Source organism: Schistocerca americana, chromosome 7 (assembly GCF_021461395.2).
Source record: "Schistocerca americana isolate TAMUIC-IGC-003095 chromosome 7, iqSchAmer2.1, whole genome shotgun sequence".
Lineage (NCBI taxonomy): Eukaryota > Metazoa > Arthropoda > Insecta > Orthoptera > Acrididae > Schistocerca > Schistocerca americana.
This window is the reverse complement of record NC_060125.1, coordinates 620,955,358-620,977,081: the sequence shown is the minus strand read 5'-3', so window position 1 is coordinate 620,977,081 and position 21,724 is coordinate 620,955,358. Positions and strand designations below refer to the sequence as shown.

The 21,724-nt window shown below is 46.6% G+C and overlaps 1 protein-coding gene and 2 non-coding genes across 3 annotated transcripts in view; 2 read left to right on the top strand and 1 right to left on the bottom strand.

Moving 5' to 3' along the window:
- Positions 1 to 21,724, top strand: part of LOC124622011 (neurobeachin) — a 1,442,121-nt gene that overhangs the window by 1,340,654 nt on the left and 79,743 nt on the right. The window lies entirely within an intron of this gene.
- Trnat-ugu lies at positions 15,409 to 15,482 on the bottom strand. Its single transcript has one exon. It is a non-coding gene; the product is annotated as a tRNA-Thr (tRNA).
- Trnat-ugu lies at positions 15,839 to 15,912 on the top strand. Its single transcript has one exon. It is a non-coding gene; the product is annotated as a tRNA-Thr (tRNA).

Here is a 21,724-nt window from a genome sequence, read left to right as displayed (position 1 = left end):
AATACTCGTAATATGAAAGAAAATGAGCAGTAAGGTGCACAATTCCTTAAAAATTTCGTTTTATTTTCTTTTCGTACTTGTAGCTACTTATTAATTTGATTCCATGGAATATGAATCCTTTCCCTTGACTTTGTGAATTTATGAACATACCCATTAAAAATAAACAACCGTCGCTCTTGGTGATAAATGGTTCTATTCACCTATGTGAAGCAGAAGGAACGTGTCGGCCACGACATATTGAATGGAATTGGACGAACACGTAAAATCAGTTCAACAACTGGCAAATGGAAGAGTTGGATTTGTTGGAAAGGACCTGAGAAAGTGCTGTCGTTCCAACGCTTGGAGTCCTTATCTGGTAGACACGGCAGTAGACATGGAACGAATTAAGAAACGTGCCGCTAACGTTGTAGGCGGTACTCTATTGAGTCAATTTACAGAACCGTTTTTCGAGAAAGTCTGTGCAGCCATTTTACTGCCTCCATGGTATGCGTCAGAGAGATTAGCGCCGGTACACAGGCTACAGGCTGTTATTTTTCCCTTCGCTCAGTACACCAATGGAATAGTACAGAAAATCGCTGATATTGGTACGAAGTACCCTCCACCATGTACTGTACTGTGGCTTACACAGTGTGATATATGTGGATGCAGGTGCAGGAGGTGTAACAATGCAGATGGCAATTCATCGACAGGAGAGGAGTTACGTGTGTATTAACAAGAATTCCATGCCTGACAGATGAATGTCTGACGACGTCGTGTGATCGTGTGCCCACTGGTCTTCCTCAGCACAGAAACCTGTCGCAACCCACAGGGCTCGGACCATTGCATTAGACTAAGCACCTGAATCAGTTGCTGATTATGTTTACAAAAAAATCCTTTGCAAACATTAAAAAACGTTTAACTATTCTACTTCTACAATACCACTAAAAATTGAAGTATGCGTATGTCGTTCTATAAAAAAAACCGTAATTGCTTTGTCGTTTCAAGTTGATGAACAAAGTATAGGCCATACAGCGAAATACACACGTTTTCTGTGTTATTGCTCGTCAGAGGACTTGTTTTTATGTCCGCAGCCCTTTGTATACAGTGTGTCCCATGTATTTAGTGTCAAAACATACAGACGAGAAATGACGCTAAACTGAGGATTTTGACAAAAAAAAAAAAGGTCGGAAATTTACATATAGGGAAGTTCGGTATCTTGGAATGAGCGCATTATGAAAACTAATTGCGCCTCATAAAGAGCATCTGCTTGCAGCACCTATGTTGGTGGTGCTATCGTAAAAACAATAGGCAATTATGATGTATTCATCGTGGTCTTGAGAATTATGTACAGTTCGTTGCTGCTTATAGAAAATAGTGCATTATTCGCTGTCTCCCAATTAATGTGCGATGCAACGGCATGCAGTGCCCAGAGAGCTAAACGAATGTACAGAGAAAGTTTCGCAACAGGTATGATCCTGACAAAGAAACTAATTATCGTGGACAGATGTAGCGAGGAGTTGCATCGTGCAAGCCACAGAGAGCTGGCCAATCTCTATGGAAATTGTGCGCGCAACAGAATATGACGAGATTGTTTTGGAGCGTGTGGTAGAAGGTACCTCAACGAGCGCCCGTCAACTTCTCCGCGAAAAGCACACTTTTAATAATGTTTATGAGCGAAAACATTGCGACCACGCCCACTGCGAGATTATGCCGCCTGGTGGCGTTGCAAGCACGTGACGCGGCAAGGAAAGAATACAGAGTGAGGCTACTAAACCGTGGTCCAAAATTCTAAACATTGACCTTTGAGAAATGTTAGTCTCTAGAGAAAGTTTGCGTAAGGGCTTGGTTGGGCTGGCTACCATCGCTCCCTGGACGAAGATGATACTCTCTGCATTTCGTGCTGACCTGTTTACACCGCTGTTTCCCATCTTCTTCGTTCCTCAGTGGAATATCGGGACGCCACTGATTAATCTGCGAAAAAAAGAAACCAGAAAGACCCATTTAATGCTAATATCTGTTTGCCTCAGCTTGTATAAGCGGAGCAGAGACGACTGGGGAATTATTATAGCAACGATACGAGCCGCAAATGGGGACAATAACTAACAAACTCTAAGCGATTTTGCCTAGGGGCAGACTGTTACGATCTGGAGCCTGGTCGGCCTTCGCATTCGTCTGTCTTGAGGATCTGTCGAAGGTGACTGAATGACGGTGCAGTTGCGAGTAGGCGACTGGGTATTGAATATCCACGCCCGATCGGAGGCTTACCCGCTCGGTAAAGCAGGATAGGCGGCGGTCTTCGGCACATCTGACGGAGGAGTGCAGCGCTAGTGCAGGCAAGAGTGTTTCTTAGCACACCGTTCAGGGCATGTTGTTGGACACGGGGCTCAACAACGGGCGGTCGCTGCGTATTCCATTACAACTGCGGTGGGTGCGGTATCAACGATATTGGATCGCGCATCAGTGGAAACGTGTCGCGTGGTCAAATGAATCCAGCTTGTTATGAACACCTGATTGCTGCTCGTGTCCTGGTACGCCGTCATCCAGGCGAACGGCTGCTAGAAACAAGTACTGCGTCACGGACGCAGGCCGGTGAAGGCAGTATTATGCTGTGCGCACGTTTACCTGGGCTCTGCGTCCCGTCGTGCTTGATGTGTTTCCTAACGGCGGTGGCATCTTCCAGCAGGATAACTGCCTGTGTCACAAGGCCAGAATAGTGCCACAGTGCTTTGAGGACCGTGACAGTGACTTAACGTTCTTTTCTCGGTCACAACATTCGCCCACAAACCACCGGCTCTCAATTAACTGGAACTGCGTGACCTGTGCCGCTGAACACCTCCAGAAAGGTAGCAAGGACTTACGTTGTGGCTCATCAGTGTAATACAGAGTAGAAAGTACCGGCAAAGGTAGCAGTTTCAGTTCTACCGTAAACAGCGTGTGCCATCGATAGGAGCTGAGTGAATTTGAACTAGTGTACAATTCTGTCAGTGGATTGCGTTGTAATGCATGTATTGGCACTGTCGTCGCTTTCGATAGCTACTATGTGGTTAACTCGTTGCTGTAAGGTGTGCTTTATTTTCATAAAAAATATTGCATTTCCGCCCATTAGTTCTTCTGTCCAAAGTACAGGGTGCATGGAAAAGAATCATCCGATTTAAAACATTATGTTATTTGAGATTTGTGCGTGAACAACGTCCTGTTGGAAAGAGCGGACTCTCGAGTCTTCCATGGTTCCCGCTAGGTAGCAGCCGTGCGCGCCTACTTCAGTTCTAGTAAAAATAGTGTCGGGACAACAGAAAGCGTTATGTGTTGTACGTTTTGTGCAGTGCGGGTCAGTAATAACTGTTGAGCTTGACTTCCGTACTAGGTATGGTGTGGATCCTCCTACAGCGCAGAGAATTAGACGATGACGTGAAAAATAAAGAGAAACAGGTTGTTGATGTGAAGGCATATCGCCGCCGGGCCGGTCCCGAGCGTCTGACACAGACGTCGAACGCATCCCCCACAGTTTCACAAGGAGTCCGCACAAACCCGTTCGCTGTGCACCTCGACAGCTCAACATGCCTCCTTCCGTTCAAAATTCAGCTACTACAAGCTTTTCGTTAAGCTGACAAACAAGAACGTGTGGAGCTCTGTAATTTCGTTTTAGGCAAGATGGAGGATTACAGTTTTCTTCCACACTTAGTGTTTAGTGACGAGACAAAATTCCATTTAAATGGAAAGGTGGACCCTCGTAATGTGAGAATATGGGATACGGAACGGCCACATATTGTACAAAATAAGAGGGGCTCTCCGAAATTCAGTGTGTTTCGTGCAGTATCACGAGAAAAGGTGTACGGTCCATTTTTCTTTGCCGAGAACACTGTTACAGGTAGAACATATCCCGATATGCTTCAGAACTTTCTTTACCCGCAGTTGGAGATTGATTCGAACGACTTCATTTACCAACAGGATGGGGCACCACCACACTGGCATTTGGTGGTGCAGGAATTTTTAAATCAAAGGGTTACTGAACGACGATCGGTCGCACTGGAGCAAATGATTCAGCCTTACCTTAGTGGCATCCAAGGTCACCGCACCTGACTATGTGTGAAAATTTCTTGTGGGGGGTTTATAAGAAAATGTTCAAATGTACGTGTAATTTTATGGGACTTAACTGCTAAGGTCATCAGTTCCTAAGCTTACACAATATTTAACCTAAATTATCCTAAGGACAAACACCCACACCCATGCCCGAGGGAGGACTCGAGCCTCCGCCGGGACCAGCCGCACAGTCCATGACTGCAGCGCCTTAGACCGCTCGCCTAATCCCACGCGGCGGTTTATAAGAGACTCTGTTTATGTGCCTCCGTTACCAACAACAGTAAATGAACTGGGGCATCGCGTAACAGCAGCTTTGGAAGCTGTAGCCTCGTCATGCTCGCTGGCGATAACATATTAGACCTTCTGGTGAGCCGGCCGCGGTGGTCTCGCGGTTCTAGGCGCGCAGTCAGGAACCGTGCGACTGCTACGGTCGCAGGTTCGAATCCTGCCTCGGGCATGGATGTGTGTGATGTCCTTAGGTTAGTTAGGTTTAAGTAGTTCTAAGTTCTAGGGGACTAATGACCACAGCAGTTGAGTCCCATAGTGCTCAGAGCCATTTGAGCCAACCTTCTGGTGACAAACAGACCCGAACTATTTGAAACAGGGAAGCAGCGATCATAAAGCGGTTACTGCATCGATGATTTTAGCCGTAAATAGAAATATTAAAAAAGGTAGGAAGATTTTTCTGTTTAGCAAAAGTGACAAAAAGCAGATTTCAGAGTACCTGACGGCTCAACACAAAAGTTTTGTCTCAAGTACAGATAGTGTTGAGGATCAGTGGACAAAGTTCAAAACCATCGTACAATATGTGTTAGATGGGTATGTGCCAAGCAAGATCGTAAGAGATGGAAAAGAGCCACCGTGGTACAACAACCGCATTAGAAAACTACTGAGGAAGCAAAGGGAACTTCACAGCAGACATAAACATAGCCAAAGCTTTGCAGACAAACAAAAATTACGCGAAGCGAAATGTAGTGTGAGGAAGGCTATGCGAGAGGCGTTCGATGAATTCGAAAGTAAAGTTCTATGTACTGACTAGGCAGAAAATCCTAAGAAATTTTGGTCTTATTTCAAAGCGGTAGGTGGATCAAAACAAAATGTCCAGACACTCTGTGACCAAAATGGTACTGAAACAGAGGTTGACAGACAAAGGCCGAAATACTACATGTCTTTTTCCAAAGCTGTTTCACAGAGGAAGACTGCACTGTAGTTCCTACTCTAGATTGTCACACAGATGACAAAATGGTAGATATCGAAATAGACGACAGAGGGATAGAGAAACAATTAAAATCGCTCAAAAGAGGAAAGGCCGCTGGACCTGATGGGATACCAGTTCGATTTTACACAGAGTACGTGAAGGAACTTGCCCCCTTCTTGCAGCGGTGTACCGTAGATCTCTAGAAGAGCGTAGCGTTCCAAAGGATTGGAAAAGGGCACAGGTCATCCCCGTTTTCAATAAGGGACGTCGAACAGATGTGCAGAACTATAGACCTATATCTCTAACGTCTATCAGTTGTAGAATTTTTGGAGCACGTATTATGTTCGAGTATAATGACTTTTCTGGAGATTAGAAATCTACTCTGTAGGAATCAGCATGGGTTTCGAAAAAGACGGGCGTGTGAAACCCAGCTCGCGCTATTCGTCCACGAGACTCAGAGGGCCATAGACAGGGGTTCCCAGGTAGATGCCGTGTTTCTTGACTTCCGCAAGGCGTTCGATACAGTTCCCCACAGTCGTTTAATGAACAAAGTAAGAGCATACGGACTATCAGACCAATTGTGTGATTGGATTGAGGAGTTCCTAGATAACAGAACGCAGCATGTCATTCTCAATGGAGGGAAGTCTTCCGAAGTAAGAGTGATTTCAGGTGTTCCGCAGGGGAGTGCCGTAGGACCGTTGCTATTCACAATATACAAAATGACCTTGTGGATGACATCGGAAGTTCACTGAGGCTTTTTGCAGGTGATGCTGTGGTGTATCGATATGTTGTAACAATGGAAAATTGTACTGAAATGCAGGAGGGTCTGCAGCGAATTGACGCATGATGCAGGGAATGGCAATTGAATCTCAATGTAGACAAGTGTAATGTGCTGCGAATACATAGAAAGAAAGATCCCTTCTCATTTAGCTACAATATAGCAGGTCAGCAACTGGAAGCAGTTAATTCCATAAATTATCTGGGAGTAGGCGTTAGGAGTGATTTAAAATGGAATGATCATATAAAGTTGATCGTCGGTAAAGCAGGTGCCAGACTGATATTCATTGGAAGAATCCTAAGGAAATGCAATCCGAAAACAAAGGAAGTAGGTTACAGTACGCTTATTCGCCCACTGCTTGAATACTGCTCAGCAGTGTGGGATCCGTACCAGATAGGGTTGATAGAAGAGATAGAGAAAATCCAACGGAGAGCAGCGCGTTTCGTTACAGGATCATTTAGTAATCGCGAAAGCGTTACGGAGATGATAGATAAACTCCAGTGGAAGTCTCTGCAGGAGAGACGCTCAGTAGCTCGGTACGGGCTTTTGTTGAAGTTTCGAGAACATACCTTCACCGAGGAGTCAAGCAGTATATTGCTCCGTCCTACGTATATCTCGCGAAGAGACCATGAGGATAAAATCAGAGAGATTAGAGCCCACACAGAGGCATACCGACAATCCTTTCCACGAACAGTACGAGACTGGAATAGAAGGGAGAACCGATAGAGGTACTCAATGTAGCCTCCGCCACACACCGTCAGGTGGCTTGCGGAGTATGGATGTACATGTAGTGTGGTAACAATCTGAATACCTCATTGACATATGCCGTACATCTCAAGGGGGCATATTGAACACCTATGAAAAGTTATCAAGAAAAGAAACTTTTTGAGTTTCCCATTCATCGAAAAACAAAATTCATTGTATACGTTTATTAGTTTCAGAAATATAGTCAAGTCAAAACGGATTATTATTTTTGATATACCCTGTACTTCAGTTAGGAGGTTCTGTCATCCGTATAACGTCGATTTTAAACGTTTTGGGACACCTTGTACTCGACAAGAAGCAGTTGTGTTCAGAGAGATCACGTTGTTAGCGTAATGCAGCCGGTTAGCGCCTTTTAAAGGGGTGACTAGTATTTTGTTCGGTAAGCCTGAAGTAAGGGCAGGGCAAGCTGTGCTGCCGCCTCCGCTGCGCCCCCCGACCCCGGGCCGGCCAGTGCTGGGAGCTGGGATCGCCGCCGCCGACGCCGCCGCCACATTAATTACCGCAGCGGCCCGTGTACGCGGGCCAATTACCGAAAGCGAACCGCATAAACATGTCGGCGTCCGGCGGCGGATCGGGTTTTCCCCGGCCCTCCCTCCGCAGTCGCCGGGCGCGGGAAACACCTGGACCGGCCTGCCGATGCCCCCCTGATGGATCGCCGCTCCGTGGATTTACGCGGCCGCCCGCCCCTGCGCCCATCTAATGGCAGCCGATCGCCAACTAATGGGGCTCCGGTTTCGTTCGAAATGCCACGAAAACGGCCAGTTAGGGTGGCGCCTCTCCTTTCCGTTCACGGCGACACTGGCTTTCACATTCCAACCCGAGAGCTGCGTCCAGCTATGAACTTCCCCGGGAAGCGCCGAGGAAATCGTGATTCACCAGTCCACTAGCTGTCGGCAGCGTTCCCTACTTCGCCTTCTTTCCAAGAAAGATGTTGCTCGAGTCGTTACTTTTCCTGATACTCGAGAAATGGAGCTGCCAGGCTCTTAATTTATCGGAAGAGAAAGGCTACTCCTGGAGTTGTCGGGTGCCCAGAACAGGGGTAAAGCTTTAAGCCATGTGGCTGTGATTTAGAAAACATTACAAAGCGAACAGGAAAGTAATTAGATTTTCTACCGAGTAAGTACACTAGCAGCATAGAGATGGCGAGTAAAACGTGTTCTGTGACCCAAGTAACGCAGTGATTGTTTTTTGATTTTGTTGAGGTATTAAAAGCTTTCCTACTGGAAACTCCTTATGTAGTTTATAATAGTACTAAGTAGGCAAAATTCTTCTTAACACAATGTAGAGATTTCATTTACGAAACATTCTCCATCGGTACAGGAAATATGTTATGTAGTAAGTGTGTGAGGTTATTCGGTATTAAAAAGGTGTGTTTAGTATCCAGAATAGAACCCCTTTAACGGTAAACGATCTTGGCCAGCAACCCCCACTTGAGATTGCTAAACATACAGAGGTTAGTGCAACCAGCTCGCATATAGGTCGCATAGAATGGACGCAAACAAATGCTCCGATGAAGCAGACGTTACACAGGGGGAATGTGAAAACCGAAGAACGTAATTTTGTTTGTAAAGCTACAATAAATACTGTGTCGCACTTGAATTTTCATTAAATAAATTATTGTGATTGTAGCTTGTATTTTTTATGTATAACATCTTTTTGCTAAAAATAAACAGAACAACTGCTTTGTGGCAAGAAGGAGGTAACTGCAAAAGTCAGAAGTGTACCGTGACATCCAGAAGATAAATATGTTTGTGAGTACAAATACTGCCCTGATAGGTAAAAATCATTAAGAAACACTGCCAAAAAAAAAAGAAAAAAAAATCTCAGCTTAGAATTCTGATTATTAAAAAGGATTCTTAGGTTTAACGAAGAGTTTGAAAACTCTACTTTCCTCTATTTTGCAAAAAATGGGTTCAAATGGCTCTAAGTACTATGGGACTTAACATCTGAGGTCATCAGTCCTCTAGACTTAGAACTACTTAAACCTAACTAACCTAAAGACATTACACACAGCCATGCCCCAGGCAGGATTCGAACCTGCGAGCGTAGCAGCAGCGCGGTTCCGGATAGAAGCGCCTAGAACCGCTCGGCCACAGCGGCCGGCTATCTATTTTGCAGCAAATCCTAGAATTCTGACCCACTTCAGTAGTACCCATTTCCAGTAGAGTCGATAGTACCATTTTCGTCCCTACGGGAGAGAAAAGTGGGCAGTACAAACTAGAGGAAGGCCGACACTTTTAGCTTAGCGTAGATGAAGCCCACACAAATGTTTCAAATGGCTCTGAGCACTATGGGACTTAACTGCTGAGGTCATCAGTCCCCTAGAACTTAGAACTAGTTAAACCTAACTAACCTAAGGACATCTCACACATCCATGCCCGAGGCAGGATTCGAACCTGCGACCGTAGCAGTCGTGCGGTTGCAGACTGTAGCGCCTAGAACCGCTCGGCCACCCCCGCCGGCAAGCCCACACAAGCTGAGCACTCGGGACAAGCGCACAAATCCTGTCCGCTACCGTGAGTAGCTGTTCGCAGGTCGCCATTCACTGCCGGCCACCCTCATCGATACCGATCCGTCGCCCTTCACGATTTAGGCCGAGCGGGGTGGTCCCGTGGTAAGAGAACGGCGTCCGCCCGCCCAGGTAGGGGTTTACCGTGTGGTTTTATTGAAGAGTAAAAAACTAAGCTCCACTGTTAGGCGCTGAAGACACGCGATGTCGACCGGTCGCCGTGTGCGCTCCAGACCACACGTCAGATTATTTGTACAGAGTACACTGAAGGAAAACTGCGGCGAGCAGAATATTGCCGAAGACGACATTCGAGACTTATTGCTAAAGGACATAATTTAGTGGTACACGGCTGCGATGATTATGGTATTTACGAATAATGCCGTCTACATCGGTTAGTGATTTTAGTTTCATTTATTATATTTTACGCAACTTTTTGCGGCTACTCTCATGATCAGACCCTCTCAGTAGCCGTAAGACCGTACTCTTCAAAGCTGAAACTTCTGGGATATAGTTAACTGACAGTAAACTACAAATCCAATGCCGTCACTGCGTGCCAGCGGTCAGTTCGGCTCGAAAATTTACACTAGTGGGCCTATAAATGCCAGCCGAGAGGCGGACCTAGTTGTGGATCAGTTCTTACGATTTCAAGTCGTGTATGTATAAAAAAATATCCCAGAGGGAATTCAAAACTGCAAACACTACAATTTAAATTACAAAACACGACTTCAAAAAATGTGTGTGTATTCCTAAGGGACAAAACTGCTGAGGTCATCGGTCCCTAGACTTAAAACTACTTAAAATATCTTATGCGAAGAACAACAGCACATACACCCATGCCCGAGGGAGGACTCGAAACTCCGGTGGGAGGGGCCGCGCAATCCGTGACATGGCGCCTCAAACCGCGCGGCAAACACAGTTTCACAGAAGTGCTGTGACTCATATTTGCTACGGGATTTCTGGCATTTGCGTTACAACGAAGGGAAACTTTTCGCGAACATTGGTCAGAAGCGGCAGAGATGAGAACTGTTTTTGATTTAATTCCGAGACAGTATATCCTAGATAAAAATACAAAAGCTTAGTGTGTGTGTTGGTGTATCTCCTTGTGTGTACAGAGTAGACTGGATGACTGGCTCGACATCTGGAGTGTAGCCACGAGACTGCGATGCGATCGACTGCGTCTCTTGAACAACACGCACATGCGAACTTTACTGAAATACGACAAGTATTCATTGTGTCTGCTCAGCTGTTATACAACGAAACATCGTGGGTACTGAATCGCAGCACGTTTATGGAATAATGTTACGAATTAAACTTATTTTCGGCGCTCTCCACGTCATTTTTGTACGTAAGTGCCTGCGTGTCTCGCATTCTATCCCGGGTAGAGGCGGGGATTTTTCGTCGCTCCAGTCCCTCCAGGACGGCCCTAGGTCCACTCATCCCGTTGTCAAAATAATTGCTCGGGAGCATCTCCCGGGGTGGGGAGAGGCCAGGGTGGGGGACCGGATTGGAGGCCTGCAGTCTACCGGCAGTGAGGACAATTGTCCGGCCAGGGGCTTGCGGCACAGACTTTACCTTGTCCTGAAACACGAGAAAAATCTTATTCACTGCTAACACCACTTCTCGGCTGGCACTTGCACCAGACTAAAATTTCGAGCCGAAGTGGTAGTTGATATTTGCGTTCCGTAGGACTTCCTGTGTGTTGATACTAAGCTAAGCTAAACTAAGCGCATTAATTACGTTTCTTGACTAGTGATTGTTCTTAGTTGCATGGTCCGATGTGGCAGTAGCCTAATTATGTTACACGAGATAATGTAATAAACGCATAAAAATTAATAACCTGTCTGGGCGAGATTATCAGTGAAGTTCAACAACGGTGATAAAGTGTTGGTAAGACAGGTGGTGCAATTTAGGTGCGCCGTTGGTAAAAGTAGAAACGGGTCACGCCATTTTCGTTTGACCCCCTCTGGCAGCGTGCTACGGTACTGATTTCATCGTGTAGCACGACTCCCGCAAACAAAGAAACAAAATAACTACGTAACTTTTTTTTCGATATCATAATTAAGAATTTGTCACTGCCAGTCGTATATGTCAAAGGAGTAAAACGATATGGTCACACGTTCTCCGGATGTACGATCATTGTTGGTGATTATTTGCGAAATTAACTTACAGAGCCAGTACTAAGTACAATGGTAGTAGGTAACTGTAGCTCTATTCCCGTATTACTTAATAGAGCGAGCGTGTGAGATTGTTGGTGCGAAACAGACTGGCAGCATCTGGTACCCACGTTCCACTCTTTCTTCTTTCACGTCATGTATGTACTTTGGAAGTCATATGACAACAGGCAGATGATTGATGATTCAGTGACGGCAGAGCAAAAGAAAAAAGTGAAAGTAAGAAATGAATTAAATCAATAGTTAGGTAGTTCGCTGCTCGGTACGGTAGAAAAATGGCCACTTGCAAACGTTTCGCCCAAGAATTATTGATTTTCTTACGCGTCTATTCTACCCGTACTAACCAGTGACATATTCAGAATGCCAGGTGCAGCAAACGCTGTCGGGATCGGCGTCTCGGCTACAGTAGATCTACGCGCGTCCTGTGCAGGTATTTTAGAACACGAAATGTCAGAGCGACCAAAGTCGAAGCTAAGTGCACTGGAAGATAAATAACTGATTTATAAAGCGGAGGCGACGTTCCGTAAATCAGGACAGCCGTGTGAGGCAGGTTGCCAGACAAGGCGAGGCGGCTGTCGTTCCAACGCCGGAGGGGAGGGGTCAGTGGTTAGTTATTTCGCTGCTCGCCGCGCCACGATCAACGCGTGTTTATTTAAACTATCTTTCCTCGAGACTAGCGGCTCTGCCTCGGCTTTTAGTTCGGCTCTGTTTTTCAAACATGCGGTGGAAGGGCGTACGCGCGCTTAAGCGCATAACCCTGGTTTTCGATGCTTCGAAACGTAACGACAGCAAAGAACGTTTTATACGTACACCATTTTGCAATTGTTTATAGGAGCCAAGGGAAAACAGCAAATACGATGTGGTATCCACAAGTTCCTAAAATCTGCATTTTCGCGATAAATGGTTTACGAATGCGCTAAAATACCGCTGTACCCTCCTTACGTCCTTTTCGAACCACTACGGCAAGTGGCTGCGAGCTCAGTGCTTTGGAGAAAGTTGTTGCTCACTGGTGGGCATATTTCCATCGTCGTGTTTCCCTGAGTTTGCGGTTTCGTCACGACTAACCTGAAAGAGCGGCTTGTCTGTGTAAAGTTTTGTTTTAAACTTGAGAAAATCGTTGTAGAAATGCACCAAATGTTGAAACAAGTTTTTGAAGCAACGCTTTAGGTCAGACATACACTTACGATTCGTGTAAGCGTTCCGAAAACGAGCGAGATCAACGTATGATGACGACCGTTCCTGTCGGCCGTCAACTGGTATCAGTATTGTCGAGAAAGTGAGGGATCTGATTCTGTAAGAACATCCGAGACCTCTGAAACACTTCGGGAATAAGTTACGGTACATGTGGACGTATTCTGCCATATTAACAGCAGATGAGGAGGATTACGGCGAAGTTTGTTCCTCGAAGCTCCAAGACCGTCAGAGGCAGCATGGCGTAGAAGTATGCAGAGAACTTGAAGAACTGCCTCAAGACGCTCCAAATTTTCTTTCTAAGGTTTTCACTGGCGATTAATGTTAGGTTTATGACTTAGACCCTGAAATTAAGCAGAAACTGTCGCAGTGGAATACCTGTAGTCCTCCTCATTATACTCCTCGACTAGAAAAAGATCGTAAAGCCAGGAGTAACCTGTAGTCCTTCTTTATCGTCATTGTCCACAGAAATGGTTCATCGTTCTTAGTCAGACGGTGAATAAGCCACATAAGTGGCTTACGAACGACTGACTGCTCTGCCATGACAGTGCACGACCGCATGCGGGCAACATTATTCAGGAATTTTTTCGTTTAGAGAAAGTGGCTTCTTCCTCTGTGCCAGTGCAAATAATCATGTTAAAGGACGAAGATTTGAGACAATGTATGACATTCTACCGGATTCACAGAAGATACTAAGTACTCAAGAAAAAAAGACCTCCAGTATGCATTTGCAAAAAGTGTCAGAAACGTTGACATCAGTTCGTTCGCTCCCAAAGGGGCTGCTTTGAAGATGATGGTGCAGAATAAGATCGAGGTAACACGTCAAATTTTAATTAGTATATTGCGGGAACTTGTGCTTTCCACCCTGTACATTAGCAGTGGCACGGTCATGACCAAGTCTGCCTTCTAGGCTTTTTCGATTTGGCCTGTTCATGTTCTTGTATGCTGACAAATAAATTTGTTTTTCCATGGGATACATCTTGAGCAAACACAGAAATTTTTTCTTCTTCTAGCCAGACACGTTTAGCTGAAGGTACAGCTTCATCTGTGGTTAATAAGAAATAATTTAAAAACCCACTACGGCTGTCTGAAACGAAACATGTCTGAGTAAAAGAAGAAAAAAAGTGTGTTTACTCAAGGCAGATCCCATTCAAAAACAAATTTAAAATGAATATACATATAAATAGTTATCCCGTATTGACCAAGATATCCCATTCTAGACATTAGCGTGCACGTTTGACTATATACACTTGATATTTCCACAGCCATGTCTCTCTGTAGGGTCGCTATGTGGCTCGGTATGTTCTTCTTCGTGGCGGTGATTTACTGTTTCGCTTGGACATTATAGCCTAGTCAAACCCGTCGTGTGATTGCAATTGCACTGTCGATCAGCTGAATGAGATGCGCTTGAGAAACATTTATTTTTATGCTACGAGGTTTCAGATGACGGATGGCGTCGACATCTTGGCACGATGCTTCGGCTGACAACCAGAGTGCCATCTTCAGGCTGGAGGTGTCAGCAGTGTCGTGCCAGGATGTGGACGTCATGCGGCTGCAATCTCGAAACCTCGTGGAATACTCATTACGCCGTGAAACTTCAAGAATCACAACGTTTGCTTGGATAAGAACTGCTGAGCGAGGTGGCGCAGTTACCGCCAGGTCGCTGAAGGTGAATGCCGGGACGAGTCCTTTGAAACTGTACGGCTGATTTCCTTTCCCAATCAGAGCCTGTGCTCTGTCTTCGATGATCTCGTCGTCGGCGGTATGTTAAATCATGATTTTCCTTCTTCGATAAGAACTAGATTGGAAATCTGGAATGTAGAAGCCGTAAGAGGTAGTAAAGCCACTGCGATTTCAATTTCCACCTCTCTAAAAATGCATAAAGACCATAACGCCTGAAGCGCGGCTCTCTCTGTTTGGGATAAGACGAAGAAAGAAAGAAAAAAGATAAGTTGGCAAGAAAAAGTTGAGACTGTACCCAGGAAATCACTCCTTCCCTTGCTGTACTAAAATACGGATTTGATGATGGCTTTAAATACTGTTTGTAACCTTTTATAAATTGCATTAATTAAGGGAAGTACCAGTTTGCTGACAGTGAGTAATCCGTTAGGGCACTTCATCATTAGGGCGTTTCGGTCGAGTAATAAATCATCGCTCTCAGAAACCTTGTGGCTTCCTTAATAGGGTTTGTTCCCACTGGCAGAGAGCAACAGCAAAACGACGTACGCAGTATTTGTTGACGTCTTGTTGCCGAGATTTGATTTCCGTTGTGACACTCTTGATTCCTCGTACTATGCGACTGCTCAGGGATGAGGCCTCTACTAAAGAGAACGCCACGAGAGTTTAGAGCCGCGTTTCTCGGCACTGCATAACTCTGAACTGGACGCAGCCGTTTGGAAACCTGTAAGACGTGATGCCAGACAGTGAAGTTTGTTCTAGAGGCGCTCCGCTTAAGTTGGCAGCTAGGCACACTGTAACACACAGCAGGTATCGCAGGACAGATATGTTCTTCCTGGGATTATTGTGAACGATATGGATGAAGTTTTGGCGAATTTGTGTCTCTTCATAAATTTCTTGCCGCGAAGTAGCATAGTAGTTCGTATGGCTGCTGTCACTAAACAGCTGTGGGTAACTGCGATGTGGGCGAAAATCATATTTATTTGTTTTTTCAGAAGAGAGCTTACTCCTACATTGTGCACAGCAATGGGAGTGCCGAAAGGGGACAGCTGAAAATGTGTGCCCCGACCGGGACTCGAACCCGGGATCTCCTGCTTACATGGCAGACGCTCTATCCATCTGAGCCACCGAGGACACAGATGAATAGCGCGACTGCAGGGACTTATCCCTTGCACGCTTCCCGTGAGATCCACATTCCCAACTGTCCACAATTCTACATATGTATTGTACCTTATAGACATTTGCCCACCCACTCATTACTCGCGCACGCTTTGGCGATTCCCGTAAGAGTTTGGGCAACCTGTGCGCATTCACACAGACGAAGGTCAATGGCTGGGTAGCCTTTAACTATATATACGAAGACAGTAACATGTTCTCGAAAGAATGTCTACAAGGTACAATACATATGTAGAATTGTGGACAGTTGGGAATGTGAGTCTCACGGGAAGCGTGCAAGGGATAAGTCCCTACAGTCGCGCTATTCATCTGTGTCCTCGGTGGCTCAGATGGATAGAGCGTCTGCCATGTAAGCAGGAGATCCCGGGTTCGAGTCCCGGTCGGGGCACACATTTTCAGCTGTCCACATCGAGGTATATCAACAACACCTGTCGGCAGCTGAGGTTGTCAGTTAGTCATCATTTACCCCTTTATATATTAGAAATGTTTATATATCAATGTCCAATGGACATTAAGAGATACAAATGGATTTTGTAACTAATATGATTGATCAATTGCCCAAATCTGCCCCTTTTTATGGCTATGCGATCCAATATAAATAATGCGAGATGACTGACATCATCTACGTACCGAACACTAGAAGACACTACTTTCAAAGATGATCTGCGGTGGTGTGCAACCTCAGTGGAAATAAAATTTACGTGATCACAGCTGTTTACCTTTATAGCCCTAATAAGCCGAACCAATTAGCAATATCACCATATGTACTGCGTCCGGTGCGTCGGAGTGATGGTTCTCGTACACGTCTGCGACGACGGAGGAACTCCAGCCACAAAATATATAAAAAAAGTAATTTTAATAATTAACAGCCTCAGTTACACCGTTTGCCTAGAAATTTACCTAGGTTTCAGTCGGGATAACCCAACCTTCTTCATAATAACAGTAACTATCGTTTGTCCATAGTGGACATCGTCAAGCTAAAACTACGGTCAGTTCCAGTACAGCACTCGCGGCTGCCGCATCGCGGTCGCGAAGTGGGGCCGAGGCAGTTCCAGATAAGTTTTGCAGTCTGACGATAATTTATGGATTTGTAGTTTTAGCTTGACCATGTCCACTATGGACAAACGGTAGTTACTATTATTATGAAGAAGGTTGGGTTATCCCGACTGAAACCTGTGTAAATTACTAGGTAAACGGTGCAACTGAGGCTGGTCATTATTATTAAAATTAATATTTATAAAGTTGCCGACAGGGCCGCGTAATGTTGAAGATATATATATATGTGTGTGTGTGTGTCCTCATTCAAACAGTATGACGGCAAAAGACGGTCCTTTGACTAGTATAATCTATTACTGTCATCTCCTCTCTGTGTTCTACAGACAAGAAACGCGAACAAAATTTTTAGAGTTTCCGAAATAGCGGCCGGCCGTCGCTGGATTGTGCTTCAGCGCTCACGTGCCCCGACCGTCCGTCTTGGCTACTTCCTGTGTCAAGCAGGACCAACACACCTGTGCGGGCTTTTCCACCCAGAGCTTGAGTTACGCCTACCGTTTCATTTCCACTGGCGTTCCAACTTCCACTAGTATAGTCAGTCATTTATTACGCCGTTTTGATAATAAAGACACTCGGTCACCTTTCATGCAATAAACGTTAATAACTATTTACAATGTGTACGTGACAAAGTCAGACTTCTTTAAATATTCGTATATACGATGCACAACCTATCAAATGATACCTAATTCCGGTTGTAAATCACGGCAAAGTGTGTAGATGAGTGCTTGTAAGGTGCGAAATTATAGCCACCTTACAACTGGACGTAGCAAGCAACAGCAGCAGCAGCAGCATCGGCGTACCGTCGGTGTCGTGTGGTTTGGCGTCGTGTGTGCTGGAGCAGGGGATTGTGTGGGCGCGTAGGCCACGCCGCGACCCCTGCCAACGCGCCTGCCGCCGCCGCCTCCTCGAGCCACCGCCGCCTCCACTGTGCGCTGCTCTTCTCTTCAGAGGAGGTCGCACTTCCCGCTGCCGCGGCGCAGCGGCTCGCCACTGGCCAACCCCCTCTGCGTCCCTATTCCCAAAGTGTGCTCTACAAAGATCTGGTCAGCTTCAGCACACCGTCATCGTAATATCGCTGCCACGCGCACGACCGTACCATTCGCTGCCACGTTGTGGGGTCGTCCTTCTGGCTGCACACGAGGATGCGGCAAGCAGCAGTGCACCACGTGGCCCTCCAGGCAGTAGCGTTATTCTGCCGCGTCTGCCTGTAGCACGCACTTCGGAAGGAAGGAAGATCAGGCTTTAACGTTCCGCGGACATGGAGGTTATTAGAGACGGCGCACAGACTCGGAAAGTTTCATCGATGGGGAAGGGCGTCGGCCCTGCCCTTTCAAAGGCGCCACACTGGTATTTTCCTGGAACGATTTAGGAAAAATTACGAAAAACCTAAATCCGGATGGCCGGACGTGGATTTGAACCGACGTCCTCCGGAATGCAGGTCCAGTGTGCTTACCACTACGCCATTTCGCTCGGTACGCACCTCAGGGGGCACGTAGAACATTAGCGTGAATTTTCATACTAGTTTAGGTACCGTCAGGTCACTTACACGTTAGTGTTAATTATGGGAAAACAAACACGACACGTATTACGTTAAGAAGCAACGACAACAGCGAAAGAACATAATCTCTAGTGGGGAGATTTAGAAGCAGAAACAAAGGTTTGACGAAACTCTGACCCCAGCGTTCGCAGTTACCAGGCATGGTGGCGAATGGCTAGAGTATGAAGTGTGGGGCATAGAGGACACACGCTGAGGGGGGGGGGGGGGCGCCGCAAGGTATTGTTTGTCTCTCTCGGTGCCTCCTTCTTACGTGCACACCTCTACAGCAGTGTGGGGCCTTTCTTCCAGTGGAAGGAGCCTTGGTCCAGCCTGGAGCTAATGGATTTGCCAGTCCGTAATGCCTGTAAACTGGGTTGCTGTCGGACCCTACTAGGCTGACTTTTCCATGGACGCAGCCGTTCTCCAGCACCTGTTACAAATAAGCTCTTGCTCCAGAAAAGTTCTGGCGGCCAGCAGCACTCTCTAGAGGAGCGCTGACAGTGTGAGCATAAAAAGACTGATGGAAGAACTTGGGTCCTGTTACGAGCGTTTTCGGCTATGAGGCATCAGTGGTTGTTGTTAACTATTGATTTCATAGATCTTAAGCACTTTTAAAGTTTACATCAACCCCTTCCTATACGGTAGAGGGCAGTCGGCCAAGTGTTCGATCCCGTGAGCTACTGACAACCCCAAAATTGGTGTAATACTGACCTTTCAGCCGAACAGGCTTCGAAGTAGGACGCAACCTCTTCCACCAGTCCATTCCTGTTCACACTGACAGAACACCTCTGGAGAGTGCCGCTGCCCGCCAGAACTTCTCACGAACTTATTTCTAACAGTTGCTGGAAAACACCTGCCTCCAGGAAGAAGTCAGCCTAGTAGCCTCCGATAGCAACCCTGTTTAGACGGATTCGGGACTGGCAAATCAATTAGCTGAAGGCTGGATGCCTGCTCCTGCATTGCTGTACTGGGATGCACGTAAGGAGGCAGCAGCACAACGAGTTGTGCTCAGAGAGAGACAGTGACCACCTCGCCGCGTCCCCAGTGCGTCCTCTCTGTCCCATGGCTCATTCCCTAGCCGTTCGCTACCCTGCCTGGTAACTGTGAATACCGGGATCACAGTTCCACCGAGCCATTATTTCTGCTTCTTTCTCCCTACCAGAGTTTCTCATTTCGCTGTCGCTTCTTAATGTAATGCTTGAGTTTGCTTTATACCATCTGTAATGAACACTATGGTGGATAAGTAACCTGACCATAGCTGCGTAATGAGTTGTGATTAACACAGCTATATCCATTTTGCGTTCACTCGCCTGCCCATATATCCTGCTGCCTACCTCCATCTGGCTTAAACACATCTCCAGTAAGTTCGCTTATTCATTTGTTTGTTTCCCTGTCGCTCCCAGTGGTTCCCGGTTTCGCATCTTTGTTGCCTGCTGGGTAACCTTTCGTTTTTGAATTGTTTTCCATTAGCTGTCCATATCTCACCACTCTGAGTCACAACTAGCAATACCTGCTGATTCTAAATTTTCCTTTTTCAGACACTGAAGCTTCATTTTGAAAACCTAATTTTGTTTAGCAAAAGCACCCCAGACTATCTGCAATCATTTGTTTATTTCTTAAGTCCATCCAGCTGTTGTCTTCAACTACCCTAAACTCAAAAACTCAATCAACTCATTGTATAACTTCATAACTAATAATTAACGATGATGTTAAAGAATGCGTTGATAGAGTTTTTGAATTAAGTTCTGTAAATTATTTGTACAACTTTTTTCTTTCAATATACTTAGTCTCGTAATCTTCAGTCAAAAGACGACGCTAGTGTATCATCACTCGACAGCCATCGCAGCCGGCATCGACTTGGACCAACTTACAGAAGTCGAATATTGCTCCCCGTTTGTAGGTCCCCCCCCCCCCCCCCCCCGCCCTTCCCCCTCCCTCCCGCCCACTTGAGTACAGTGCACAGAATGTTCATACAACCATTTGAAACTGTCTGTGGTAGGTTCGTATGGATAACATAAAGTTTCGTCACCCGTGATTATTTTTGCCAGAAAAGAATTATCTGCGTTTTATGTTTCAGTCAAGTCGCGGCTGGCGTCCACGCGCCGTTGTTTTTGTTTGGGAATCAAGATGTGCGGTACAAGCTGTGCACGCAATTATCTCTTCTTCAGAATGTTACTGCGAATTTCTCGATCATTTGATTTAGAGACGTTCTCCATTTGAGACACAACAACGGTGACACGCTACGCCTGCCTACACTTGACTTGTAGTCTGCACATCGGTCGTTGGCTCAAACCGTCTCCGTTGATAACGCGCTGACGTCGCCTGTACGGCAGGAATGAATCCAGTCTCGGAAATCTTTGGAGGGACAGTGTATGCATCACACGGACGGGAGGACGACAGGGAAGGTAACTGACCGCGTCTTTTTCAAAGGAACTGTCCAGGCCGCCTGCAGGAACCGCGGGAAACCTAACACTGGATGGCTACATGCTGCTTGCAACCCAGTCCTTTCGAAAGGGCATCCAGTGCGCCACCTCGACCACTTAGTGTCTCACTGGAATACTGAAAGGCAATGCAATTCTGATTTTATACAAGTTGCCCATGTTGCTGGCAGCGCCCTGGTATTTGGTAACTGCCAAGATCGCATGTTGTAATATTTTTTATTTTGCTTCCTCAGTGACTGGTTTCGACAGAATCTAGCTATCATCGTCGAATCTCCTGGACATAATATTGCTGTGCAACAATCATACAAACTTAATGAGTGTGCTCTTCTTATGGTTGTGCGATTCATGCACAGTAATATTATTTCCAGGAGGTCCGAAGATGATACACTCCTGGAAATGGAAAAAAGAACACATTGACACCGGTGTGTCAGACCCACCATACTTGCTCCGGAAACTGCGAGAGGGCTGTACAAGCAATGATCACACGCACGGCACAGCGGACACACCAGGAACCGCGGTGTTGGCCGTCGAATGGCGCTAGCTGCGCAGCGTTTGTGCACCGCCGCCGTCAGTGTCAGCCAGTTTGCCGTGGCATACGGAGCTCCATCGCAGTCTTTAACACTGGTAGCATGCCGCGACAGCGTGGACGTGAACCGTATGTGCAGTTGACGGACTTTGAGCGAAGGCGTATAGTGGGCATGCGGGTGGCCGGGTGGACGTACCGCCGAATTGCTCAACACGTGAGGCGTGAGGTCTCCACAGTACATTGATGTTGTCGCCAGTGGTCGGCGGAAGGTGCACGTGCCCGTCGACCTGGGACCGGACCGCAGCGACGCACGGATGCACGCCAAGACCGTAGGATCCTACGCAGTGCCGTAGGGGACCGCACCGCCACTTCCCAGCAAATTAGGGACACTGTTGCTCCTGGGGTATCGGCGAGGACCATTCGCAACCGTCTCCATGAAGCTGGGCTACGGTCCCGCACACCGTTAGGCCGTCTTCCGCTCACGCCCCAACATCGTGCAGCCCGCCTCCAGTGGTGTCGCGACAGGCGTGAATGGAGGGACGAATGGAGACGTGTCGTCTTCAGCGATGAGAGTCGCTTCTGCCTTGGTGCCAATGATGGTCGTATGCGTGTTTGGCGCCGTGCAGGTGAGCGCCACAATCAG